We start from the raw sequence: 12223 nt of genomic DNA, 5'->3' as shown, positions 1-12223 counted from the left end.
ATATTTTACAATGACAATTCAAAACATGCTCCTATTTTAACAGCTTGAGCCTTCTTCCGGTCCAGATTGGTGAAGCATACTAATGCCCAACTCGTATACTTTGCTTAATATGTCTCCTAGGCTTCTTTGTGGCCTGGAGCTACTTGTGTGCTACATACGTTTCTTTATGGGCAGCACAGACTTATTTAACCTGCCCCACTAGCTTTGTTTGATTGATATTTAGGGGCAGTTTTTGTTTCTCTGCCTTTAAGCACTCACACATTATTTAGAAGTCAGCATAAGGTGCATTAGTACTCAAAGGATTAATGAGGAACTCTGTCTGTCATGCCTCCATTTAGAGGTATTAAAAGTTCATTTAGAATGCTGTCCTCCAGGACTTAACAAGTCAAGTCATTATACTTTTATTCGACACATGTATCATAAAAAGTACAAACATATAATACACACAAATATAAAAAACAGTTCATTATTTACAAAAATACATATAAGAATTATGTGGAAGACTTGACTTGATAAACATTTTTTAAAATCTTAGTCCTGATGATCCATGCACAAGATAAAAACTTTGCAACTCCACAAATAATAACCATGGAAGTGGTGTTGGAAATAAGAATACGTAAGGCTGATTTGTAATCTCTAACACCAAGATTCTTTAGAGCTGGTTTTAACCATTTCTTCCTAGGTAGAATGTATGCCTTACAGGCAAAGAAAAAATGGCCCAATGATTCTTCGGGATTTGCACACCCTGGACATTTTATATCCTCTTCCCTCTTATTGTTCCATCTAGATGTGAAAGTTTTGAGGGGCAATGTTCCATGTCTAAATTTGAGATATAAGGTCCTTTCCCGAGGAATTTGAATAAAATCCAGGAACAACTCCAGTTTTAAGGTGCATTTATGGGTCAAAAATGTCTCGGTCAAATGGCCCCAGTTTGGGTTTTGTAATGCCCTGGCCTCTATCCAATCCCAATATAATTTTTTCACCACTTGTTTTGGTGGGGGTGATTGGGATTCCCAAGCATCTCTTAAACCCACATTTGCTGCAAGGTGTTTTAGGGCATTTAGCCACTTGATTTTGCCTGAAGTATTTAATTTTAGCATTTCATCTAAAACCGAGGCATAATTAGCTAACTCTGGGGTCCTCCTCAAACGGACCCAGTATAAAAGAGGGCGAAGCTGGAGGATATCCCGAATAGATTTTCTACCTAGGTCTAAAAATAGCAGTTTAAGTGGTGTGGAGGAAGGAAGTGATACCAGGTCCATCAAACTTATTCTCTGATCGAACGTGGTCTTTGGTATTCTCATTGCCCCACAGTTCCGAGCCATATACAGCTGAGGCAATAGCTTTACCCTCATAAACAGATAGGGCAGGGGAAACTGGCCTACTCACAGAGAGACGTTGGTTTTTTAAAATAGTGCCGGAAACCCTCTTAAGATTTAAAAGCATTTTATATATATGGGGTTCCCATTTCAAGTGATTATTAATCCTAACACCAAGGTAATCAAACTCTTCGACCACCTCCAAGGGAGATCCATTCAAGGTCAAATGGATATTCCTATATTTCCTCTTGGTGGTCATAACCATTAGTTTAGTTTTAGTTGTGTTTATTGTGAGACCCCGTTCCTGACAAAAAACACTAAACTGATCAAGAAGGGTTTGGAGGCCTGTGGGGGTTTTAGATAAAAGCAGGGTGTCATCGGCAAAGAGGAGCGATGGCATTTTCTCCCCAGCCACAACTGGGGCGTCGGCTGGTATCTCTTGCAGATGTTTCACCACCCCATTTATAAAGAGGGAGAATAAAGTGGGGGCCATCACGCACCCCTGCCGTACCCCTCTATTAACAGGTATACTCTTGGTGAATTGCCCCTGTGTCCCCCAGCGTATCTTCGCATAAGTTCCCTCATGGAGTTTGATGATAAGATTTAGCAAATAGAGTGGGAAACCCATATCCAATAGGACATTCCAGAGTTTAACACGGGGTATTACATCAAAAGCAGTTTTAAGATCAATAAAAGCCAGATAAAGGCTCCCTCTGGTAATTGACACGGTTTTCCAAAAAACTGCACAGAATCTAAAAACTTGGTCAATGGCCCCTACATTGCTTCTGAATCCTGCCTGAAAATGGGACAAAATGTTTTCTTCCATAAGCCAACCCTCAATCCTATTTACAATTACCCTACCAACTACTTTTTGGACGACATCAATTAAACTAATTGGTCTGTAATTGGCAGGGTCCTCTCTCTCACCCTTTTTAAAAACAGTGACAACTTCTGCACCCTTCCATGAATCCGGTACTTGCTGGCCCAACTGGATGAGGTTCAAAACATTTACAATAAAATCAGCCCAAACCAGTGGGTTAGACAACAGTAAATCACCCGGAATTCCGTCCGGGCCAGGTGCCTTACCCGATTTTATTTTAAGAATGGCCTCCTGTACCTCACGGGACGTGAAGAATACCTCTGTAATGCCATCTTTCCGATGGACCGAAAGATCGGTGCCAATTATAGTAGATGCTAGATCCACTTCCAAGGAGTCTACGCCATATAATTTCGAGAAGTGGGAATACCACTGGGTCTCAGTAATATGGTTGGAAATAGGCTCAGCGCCTCGTCTGTCAATGACGTTAATCAGTTTCCAAAATGCAGTAGCATTTTTCCCATGCGCCGCTTCCTTTAAAGCCTGCCAGTGATCCTCTTCCCAATCCTTTTTGGCTTTCGCAATACTAATGCGATACTCATTTCTAGCTAGTCTAGCAGCTAAGGCATCCTTATTTTTGATAGCTAATGAAATTGCTTTCCTTTTCCCTCTACAGGAGGCAGTATACCAAGGGTTCCCCTTTTTTTGTATACATTTAATCAGATCACCACCCTTGTTTTTTTTAGAAAAAAACATACTGATCACCCATATCAGGTATTTATACTTGGTTGCCATCTCCAGCCCCTGAAGCTGAAGTACAGTTTGGTTCGCTGGTGCCAGGGCAGATGAAGCAGCTGAAACTAGAGCCCTAATAATCTCAAGTGTCCCTTCATTACACTGAACCACATTCCACTTAATCCTGCGATTACAGTTAGAGGGGACTAGTTCTTTAGTGATCAGCTCATTTTGAACCTCTTCACCAGTATTGTTTCCCCAAAACATACCCATGCAGAGGGGATTATGATCACTATCAGCCCTCTGGCTGACCTCCATATCAATTAGATTGGCCCATGACCGTACATCCAAAAGGATGTAGTCAATCCGTGATGGGCAGCCTATTCGATTAAAGGTCATAGCGCCCATACGATCAGATGTGGTACGGCCGTTTAGGGCCCATAGGTCGTAAGCGGACACCAGGGCATTCAGCTGAATGGCTCGAGCCGACCACTTCTTAATTGGGGCCAAAGATAGGGATGGAATTACCTGGTTTCCTTGTTTCATAAAAGAGCCCAAAAATTCATCCTCATCGAGAGGCTCAAATGTACAATTAAGGTCACCTCCCACTAATACTGATGATTTGGAAGGGAGAGCTGAGAGTCTACTATCCAGCAACTCCAGTATTGGAGATGATTGGCCCCCTGGGAGCCCCCTAGCATAGATACAAAAAAGTTCAAAAACATTCCTGGCGGACTGCCTTTTAACAGTTAGATGGAGAATATCATTACAGGGGACATAATTAACTGTAACCTCACAATTCAGGTCTAGCCTAATCCAAATAAGTAGACCACCTGATGGGCGCCCTCTCCCAAGCTGTGTTGCAGGGACAAAAAATGTAGAATAACCCTGCTTATATTCTGGCTCTACACACCAGGTTTCCTGGAACATGCAGATATGGAAATCTTCTAAGAAAGTGTTCCATTCCGGATCGGGCAAGTTTTTCTTTAGGCCCGCTATGTTCCAGGACAAGATTTTGACAATGGAAGGGGACAGCCTAGGTGTATCCAGGACGGCATGAGAAGCAACATCCACTGTCAAGGGGTCTGGAATAGCGCTGTCCTGAATGGGTACTACCTCCCTAGCAGTAACAATAAAACCTCCATCTACAGGAGTAGGTACCCCACTGCCCATGGCAACTTCAGTACTGTGGGGTGATGGTCAGTCCACTTCTTCCAGCCCACTAAATCGATTATAACAGGGGAATAGAGGGTAGTTGAGCTGTGGGCCCCAAACTTCTCCATAGGACTGTGTAGCTCCCTTCCACTGATTCCCCCTCCTCCTATGGACTAGATTCCATCCTTCCTCTACAGGCATTCCCCACTGTTGCTGATTCTGGTATGTACCACCTCTACCTAAACCTTTCCTAACCGGCCTCATCCAACTCCATCTAACGTCCTCCTGCCCCTCTTGCACATAGAAAAAAGACAGGGGTTTAGGTGATACCACTGACTTGCTGTCACAGGGAGGAGAGGAACAAATAAATTCTACAAGTCGCGGGTCCTCAAACGTGATGACGACACAATCACCCTTTATACTTTTCTTTTTCCCACCTACCCAAGGTGCCCGTTCTACCATAAGTATATTCTTATTTAGGCTAGGTGGTGGAGGGTAATTTTTGTCAAGCCAGTGGCATATTTTATTTTTAATCGCCCAGAAGGGCTCAGAGGTGGACATTGGCAGCTCAGGAATCCCTGTCAGAACGACCACATACGGGCATGCATCAGGTGGTAAATTGATGTTACGTCGCAATGTGGTTTTTCTGGGCTGTGGCGGGGCAGTACTGGGGGCTGGGCTGTTAGGGGTCTTTCTGCTCACTGCACTAGGGGCAATTCCATTCGCTGCACTCGAGCATGTAGAAATGGAGGGTTTAATATTATTCACTGTGCATGATACCGGTAGAGGGGAAATAGAGGGGGTAGTTGTAGGAACCGGAATACTCCTCGTAGGTGGATTTAAGTTGGTACTCCTAATATTAACAATCGGTGGAGCAGCCACCGAAATAGGGGGACCAGGGGTAGTCAATCTAGGGTCTTGAAGCGCTAGAATGGTAGCTAGATGTTGTTCGATGTTGGAAAGCCTATTCTCCAGTGGCGAAAGCAGGGATTTTAACAAAGTAGACATAGACTCCATTAAGGAGTCAAGCCCATCCCCTGAGCTGGATAGTGTATCATTAGATCCACTAATGTCCAAAATACTGGCCAGGCTGCTATCATGAGTTATATCGCCTGGGACCCCTAAAGATAATAAATGGGGAGTGGAATCTAAAGGATCAGACTCTCTATGATCAGTGGGGGCCTGAAGAGTCCCATCATTTACTATCGACATACCTGTAGTCTCCCCCCTAGGATTAGAATCCATAGATCCTTCTGAGAATATAGCGGGATTGTCTGTTAGAGGATTTGTTGAGTTCAAAATATTTAAAGTTGCCATAGTAATGTCTGGCCCACCCGTCTTCGAAGAAGCTGTATCGTCGTGATTAATTATTACGACTGGTTGGGGGATGTTAGAAGGTGGTATGCTAGTAACGGGGGCATTGCTGGAAATTAGTAATTGGCAACTAGCAGGAGTAGGGTCAATAATGGGCAACCCAGCAGGAGCAGCAACAAGGGTGATCAAACTTTGCGGTGGGGAGTGTATCATGGCAATATTGCCCAATGAAGACCTTTTTGCGTGAGCAAGGTCCAATGAAACCCTCCTTTCCATTAAAGAGATACCCTGGTCTATCAGAGAGTTTGTTCGAGAAATAAAATTATCTAGTGTACCAATAACTTTTTTGGTTTTGTCGTTTCCCGCTCTCTGACTCCTAGTTTTGCGAGTGGACATCTCTAACAGCGTAGAAAAAGCAAAGAACAATAAGAATATCACAACAAGTGACCCACAGGTTACAATGAGCACAGAGGAAACAGATTGGCTATACAAAGAAAAATAACCCCAGAAGCGTCAATCCAAAAGGTGAGGGTAAGAGGTAAAATTAGGGTGCGCCCAGACCAGACACTGCAGACCACGGAGGGCCACAGAGGGCCCGCCCTTTGCCCGGGCTTAGCCCCGGGCGCTCCCGCGCAGCGAGGGACTCACCAATATATAGTCATAAATCAATAGGGCGTGGTGGGGCGGGGCGGTCAGGGAGAGCGTGGCCAGGTGTCTCGGCCAGAGACACCGGGACTCCTGGGAAAGCGAGTCCCGGGTCGCGCTCGCAGCCCTGCCGCCTCACAGCCTCACAGGATCCCACAGGAGCAGATGGGTGCAGGGAACACCAAAGAGTCAGGCAGGTCAGTTCACAAACGAAGCGGGACCCGCGGAGCGGGTACCGCAAGGTGTGGGTCGGTGAGCCTGGGGCAAGTAGCAGCGCCGGATTCAAATCCCAGTTTCAGCAAAGGAGTGTCCCCAGGACTTAACCATGTATGTATCTCTGTCAAGGACAGAAGCAAACACAACGAACAGAAAGAAGCGAAACAGAAAGAATGAGCCGCGCTCAGAGAGAAGACGGCAAGACAGGTCCACAGCGATCCCTGTGAACCCCCCTCCTGCAGAAATGTGCGTGGGTGCGACCCTCAAGTGGCATGCGTGGGCATCCGCGCAGCCGCCGCGGTGATCTGCCTTTCTTTTTCGTTTCACAAGTTTTGGCCGCCGGATCAAAACTGATCGGGTCAAAGCGCCTGTTGCAATGCCCTAACCTTGAGAAGGCATCGAGATAACTCGTCGGATTAACCCACCTGCTGCAAAGATCTGTGCGACTGTCGTGTCATAGATCAGATACCTTTTAGGGAAGCTCATGTGGTTGTCGCACCTGCTGGGGATCTCTTTCGATCTCCTGCAGAGCACAGCGTGGTGGATCGCTGGCACAGCACGTGCTGCAGAGATAGATCCGCGAGCAGGACGCACTGCCACGATTGACGGAGTCTAAGAAAGCCAGCCGAGCGGGTTGGAGTTCCTGTTGCTATTGCCTGCGTGTAGGCTTCAGGCCAGGGGTTCAGATCCCAGCAAGTTGGTTCAGAAGGTTAGCATAGGTGTAGGTATGGGTAAGATCATCAGGTGAAAGGTTACGATCCAGTAAGACAGCTCGGTCTGTTAAAGGTCCTGTTGGACATATCTGGGTCTAGCCTCTGTGTCGCACGTGGGGGCTGCAGATTGCTAGCTGAGCAGGTTAATGAGCCTGCTGTAGAGACCTCCATGTAACTTCCAGGCCCCTGAGATGCCTCGGCTGGCAGTGCCTCTTCTCAGACGAGTGCCTCGGTCGTAGAACTACAAATTGATGCTTGGGATTACCACATATCTAAGTGCTTGCAATATTGAAAGATAATGAAAAGGGAAGTAAGTATGTAAAGTGGTAAATGTGTTATTGGAAACCAAAAGCCGGTCTCCTCTACCCACAAATCAGTAAGCCCTCTCCACCCCAACTCACACACTGGTTTTCTGACAGTCACTCTTTTTATGAATTAGTGTTTTCTAGTCATGACTATGAAAGAGGGGCGAGGAAAAGAGGGGTAAGGAGTGGAGTTTGAATGGAAAGGGAGCACAGACTGACGGATTACAGCTAACAATGCTTTTTAACAGCCAGATAGCGAGCCTACACTTTGTCTGCAGGATGATTTCAACTACGCAATGTCATGCTCACTGCACTGTGTCTGCCCTCAGCTGCAGCATGCACTGCTCCACTCGCTGCACTCTCTCACCCAGCATCTCATCACTACCTTTGCCCTAACATAGTCACACTGGATTTACCCATACACACTACCCTTGAACCCAAAACACCCTTGCTCCAACCTTATCGCATTGCGTCTTCACCAGTTCATTCACTTACCTATTTATCCATCAGCCCATCCATGCATGCATTTACTCGCACAGTTATCTGTGCATCCATGGGCTTTGCCCCTCACATTGCTGTTGCCACCTACACACTGCCCTTCTTTTTAGGCTTTGAAGCACTTGCCCATTCATCTAGCCTTCCATTATGCACTCTCACACCTATTCAATCATTCATTCAATCACTGAAACATTCTTGTATCCACACACTCCACTGCCATCTTAGGCACACAGTTAACGAAGAGGCACTTTCACTTCTAAGCCGGGTCTAATGGCGCTTTCGGGGTTTACGTTTACACTCTGACAGAGAAGAGTTGCATAGCTTTGCTTTGGAATGGGAATGTAAGGAATAGATGACAGGCACTGCTGGAGATTAACCCCTTCCAATGGTGGGAATGAATCCCTATCCACGGTGGAAATTGAGAAGGGGACATCCTCAAAATGTAATAGGAGCATAGGACAGGAGGTTTCTCCTTGTCAAAAAGAAAAGTATTTTAAAGTATAAATGTGTATTTCTAAGCAGTTAGAGCTGCATAGTGAAAGGTACGCCTTGTAAATGTATACGTTTAAATGCCTATGCATGCGAGCACCTCTGAAAAGCTGCAATTGCAGCTTTTCTGAAGTATGGCTGGGATTTACCACAGCCCTGCACTACTTGTGCTGCATGTCAAGACTGGGGGTAAACGGCAAAGAACTCCAAACCACGCAACCGGCCTGCCGCCTCACTGCCCACTGAAGGGACCCACCGGCCGTGCCCCTGCCCTGCTGGCACCTCCCTGCTCCGGAGTGTGGGTGAGGCAGGGCTCGGTCATCGGACAGCTGGCACTGGAAGCAGGACTCAGGCTGTCCAACGGCCAGACACCTGGGGTCCCCTCCAACACCACTGCGCTGTTACCCAGTGAAGTATTCTAGGTTACAGCCCTGCACACAGGCACATCCCTGCTGCTCAGAAGACACTCTGCACCTCAGCAAAGGGAAAAATCTGGAGAGAGGTGAGGACAGGTGTGTGCAGCCAGAGTAAAGTGACAGCAACCACACAGAGAGAGAGAGATAGAGAGAGATGACCACCATGCCACCCACGCAGTGACCTGAAGTGCTTGGTTTGTTCTCTCCATCTCCCCGCAGCCCACCCACACATGGACCTGAAGTGCTTGGTTTGTTCTCTCCATCTCCGTGCAGCCCACCCACGCATGGACCTGAAGTGCTTGCTTTGTTCTCTCCATCTCCCAATAGTTGTACCTTTGCAAATGTAGTTGCCATTTCAACAGAAAATGTACTTTCTGTAAATAACAGTGCGCTACCTCTCAAGCGCTCCAAAATGCACTACCAGCTTCATACCACACTCAAAACATTCTCCTGCTGAACGGGCATGGCACATTTGCCACACTTGTTTTTTTGTAGGACACTCGGATTTTTCAAAGTTCCTAGCGTGCGGACCGGGGTCATTAAAGCATGGGGGAGACGGGCACAGCATTGGTGGGAGCAGACAAGGTGCTGGGACAGAAGGGGTTAACTTAAGGTCATAGATTGTGTGACATTGCACCTGGCGGATATAGAATGAGCAAGGGCACAGAGGGAGTGACGGGACAGGATGTCCTACCGACCTTGGAGCTGGGGAATCAGGTTTGGGTCTCGGCTTCGGCTCAACAACCTGTGATTCTGGGCAAATTACTTAATCTCCCCGTGTTTATCAAAAATTATGTGTATTGTGATTGGTGTTCATGTAAAGCGCTGCAATACCTTCTGGTCGAGTTCGCGCTATATAAAAACTGCAGCAACAAAAAAAGCGGATGATGGGGTTACAAGTACAAACCGAGTGGTATGCGCATGGGGGAGTGTGACGCAGTGGTAGACGGTGCACAGGGCAGGGGTGCCATAGAGTGCAGGAGGGCAGAGAGCCCATCATAGCTCAGTGAAAGTGGGAAACGTCGCAGAGTGGGCGTTTTGTTTTGTTCTGCTTTAGAATATGCTGTAGAACCTTGCATGGTCATTCTGTGGTTATACTGAATAAGCAGCTACCTATGTTATGCCATCTATTAATGTAATAACTGCACTTTCACAATTGCTTTATTAACCTTCCTGCTTTCTCAAATTTGCTTGAAAATGCACGATTTTTCTTCTTTTTTTTCAAACTTTTCTTTGGGGGGGGTAACCCCCCCCAAACCGCCCTTTTGGGGTTCGGGATCGCTCGCTGGCTACGGTGCTGTATGCAAATCACTTTGCGCCCCATCACTTTGAAACGTCACCCACCGCCCCTGAAATTAAGTTCCCTTGGTGGACACTTACACTTAAAAATCAATCTGTGTAAACCTTACACAGATTAGATCCCATGTGTTAGAATTTACACATTCCTAATCAAAACTACATTCATTAAAAAGGTGGGTAAGAAACTAATATTTTATTTTAATAAAACATTGAACATCCTGCTAGTGTGCATTAACCATACAATTTTTCACTTTCCAAAATACAGTAAGGGACTATTACCCTTCTATGTTTTTGCTGTGTATTAGTTTTTTTTTTTTTTAAAACACATACACTTTTATCTGTTATATTCTAGCAAATGGGCTAAACCTCATTTCTTTTATATCCACTCCCCATCACTTCAACTAATTGTATTAACTCGGGGATAAAGAAGGGGGAGAGGGGAGGAGATCATGACCAACCCCTCACTATTGACTTTAATTAGTTGAAACTGAAATTAGTTGAAACTGAAAATTTCAAAAATTAGAAAAATAAATAAAGACTACAGTTCCGATGTGGAGTTACCTTATCTCATGTTATTCCATCCTCTCATATGTCAATCTGGTGGGCATATCTAGATCCCTATACGTAGTTCCTTACTGAATTTCGGAAAGTGAATTTCAGGACTTCTGTTTAGTTTGCAGTTGGAGAAGCCAAGCTTGCTTTCTGTTAAGTTATGATGAACATTAGTTGATATGTACGGGACAGTTCGATTTCCCTACTGTAAAACAATTATTTAATTGTATTTGCCAACAGGAACCAAGAGAAATTGGCAACCAATCAGTGCCTTTAAATAAGAGAGACGTATTTGATTGTCTTGAAAAAGATGGAATATTATATTATGGAACGCGTCAACGCTTCATTTTGCACAATCGAGGGGGAACAGCTCATCCTATAGATAAAAAACATTAAGTACATCAAGGATCAGCCAAGAAAAATTGTCAACCCAGATGTGTGACTCTATGACAAATTATACTGTCTGTTTTTTGTCTCTCTGTGTTTGCTTGTCATTATATATTTTGTGCAACCTTGGTATAGAAATGCCTTCTATTGTTTAACAAAAGTATAGATATCTGGTTTTTAATTCCTTTTTTGATGAGATATTGTTCTGTGTATTGCCAAATCATTGTACATGTTTTTATATTGAAAATGAATTTTTAAAATTGTATGCTTAATGCGCACTAGCAGGATGTTCAATGTTTTATTAAAATAAAATATTAGTTTTTTATCCACCTTTGGAATTAATGTAGTTTTGATTAGGAATGTGTAAGTTCTAACACATGGGCTGTAATCTGTGTAAGGTTTACACAGATTGATTTTTAAGTGTAATTGTCCACCAAGGAAACTTAATTTTCTACTAGAAGGAGGGTTCGATCAAACAGTTTTATCACAGCTGTTTCCAAACTAATAAATATTTGAGTACTTAAGTTCAGTATGGCAGGGCAGCAGGCCCATTCGCCTAAGTTTAGAAATACCGGTACAGCCCGCAGTGCCTGTCGTCCCGTCGAGTCAGCAGGGTGTGATTTCTGCCAGTAGGCAAAAATAAGTGTCGGTGGTATCCACCAGCAAAAATGAAGTAGTCTCCGACCCTTGAAAGCAGTAAATCACAGACCACTTCCATAACAGAAAGGGGATGGAGAAGGGTTTGTTATTCCAAACTTTCCATGGCGTTCTCATCTTGGAATGCCCACTTCCCATCCCGAGGAGATTAATTCACCCAGAAAACTTTGTAAATGCTTTTAGAATTGTAAAATTGACATGTTAAATAGAACGAGTAGTGCATGCGCGCGTGCCACAGCGAGATATCTGGTTTCAATTATTGCGCCCGTGTCTGGGCACGATAATTGAAACCACATGCCGGCCGTGCGGGTAACTGACACCAATAGGCCATGGGCGGAGCAATGCGCCCGCCTTTGGCCAATTGCGTGCTGTCTGTTAAAAAGACGCACGCAAAGGCCAATAGCGTGGCCAAAAACGAAAAGCACATGCACAAGCATGTGTGATTCTTAGGTTAGTTTTAGAAGCCCCTACATGAGGTCTTTCGCCAGAACAGCGCATGCACGCTGTTACAGGCTCGATCTAAAAAACTGTAAACACAAAAAAATATAAAACTATCCCAAAAACCCAGACACAACAGCCCAGTTGATTAAGTGCACTCATTTTCAGGCAGCTGTGCACATGTGAACAGGAAAAATGCTATCACTCATAGTGCAAGACAGCCAATGGATGGAGTGGGCTGACCCACTGTCCCAGGTTGTATGCCATG

Source organism: Lissotriton helveticus, chromosome 3_1 (genome assembly GCF_964261635.1).
Source record: "Lissotriton helveticus chromosome 3_1, aLisHel1.1, whole genome shotgun sequence".
NCBI classification, from domain to species: Eukaryota; Metazoa; Chordata; class Amphibia; order Caudata; family Salamandridae; genus Lissotriton; species Lissotriton helveticus.
Note: the sequence above shows the minus strand (reverse complement) of the source record.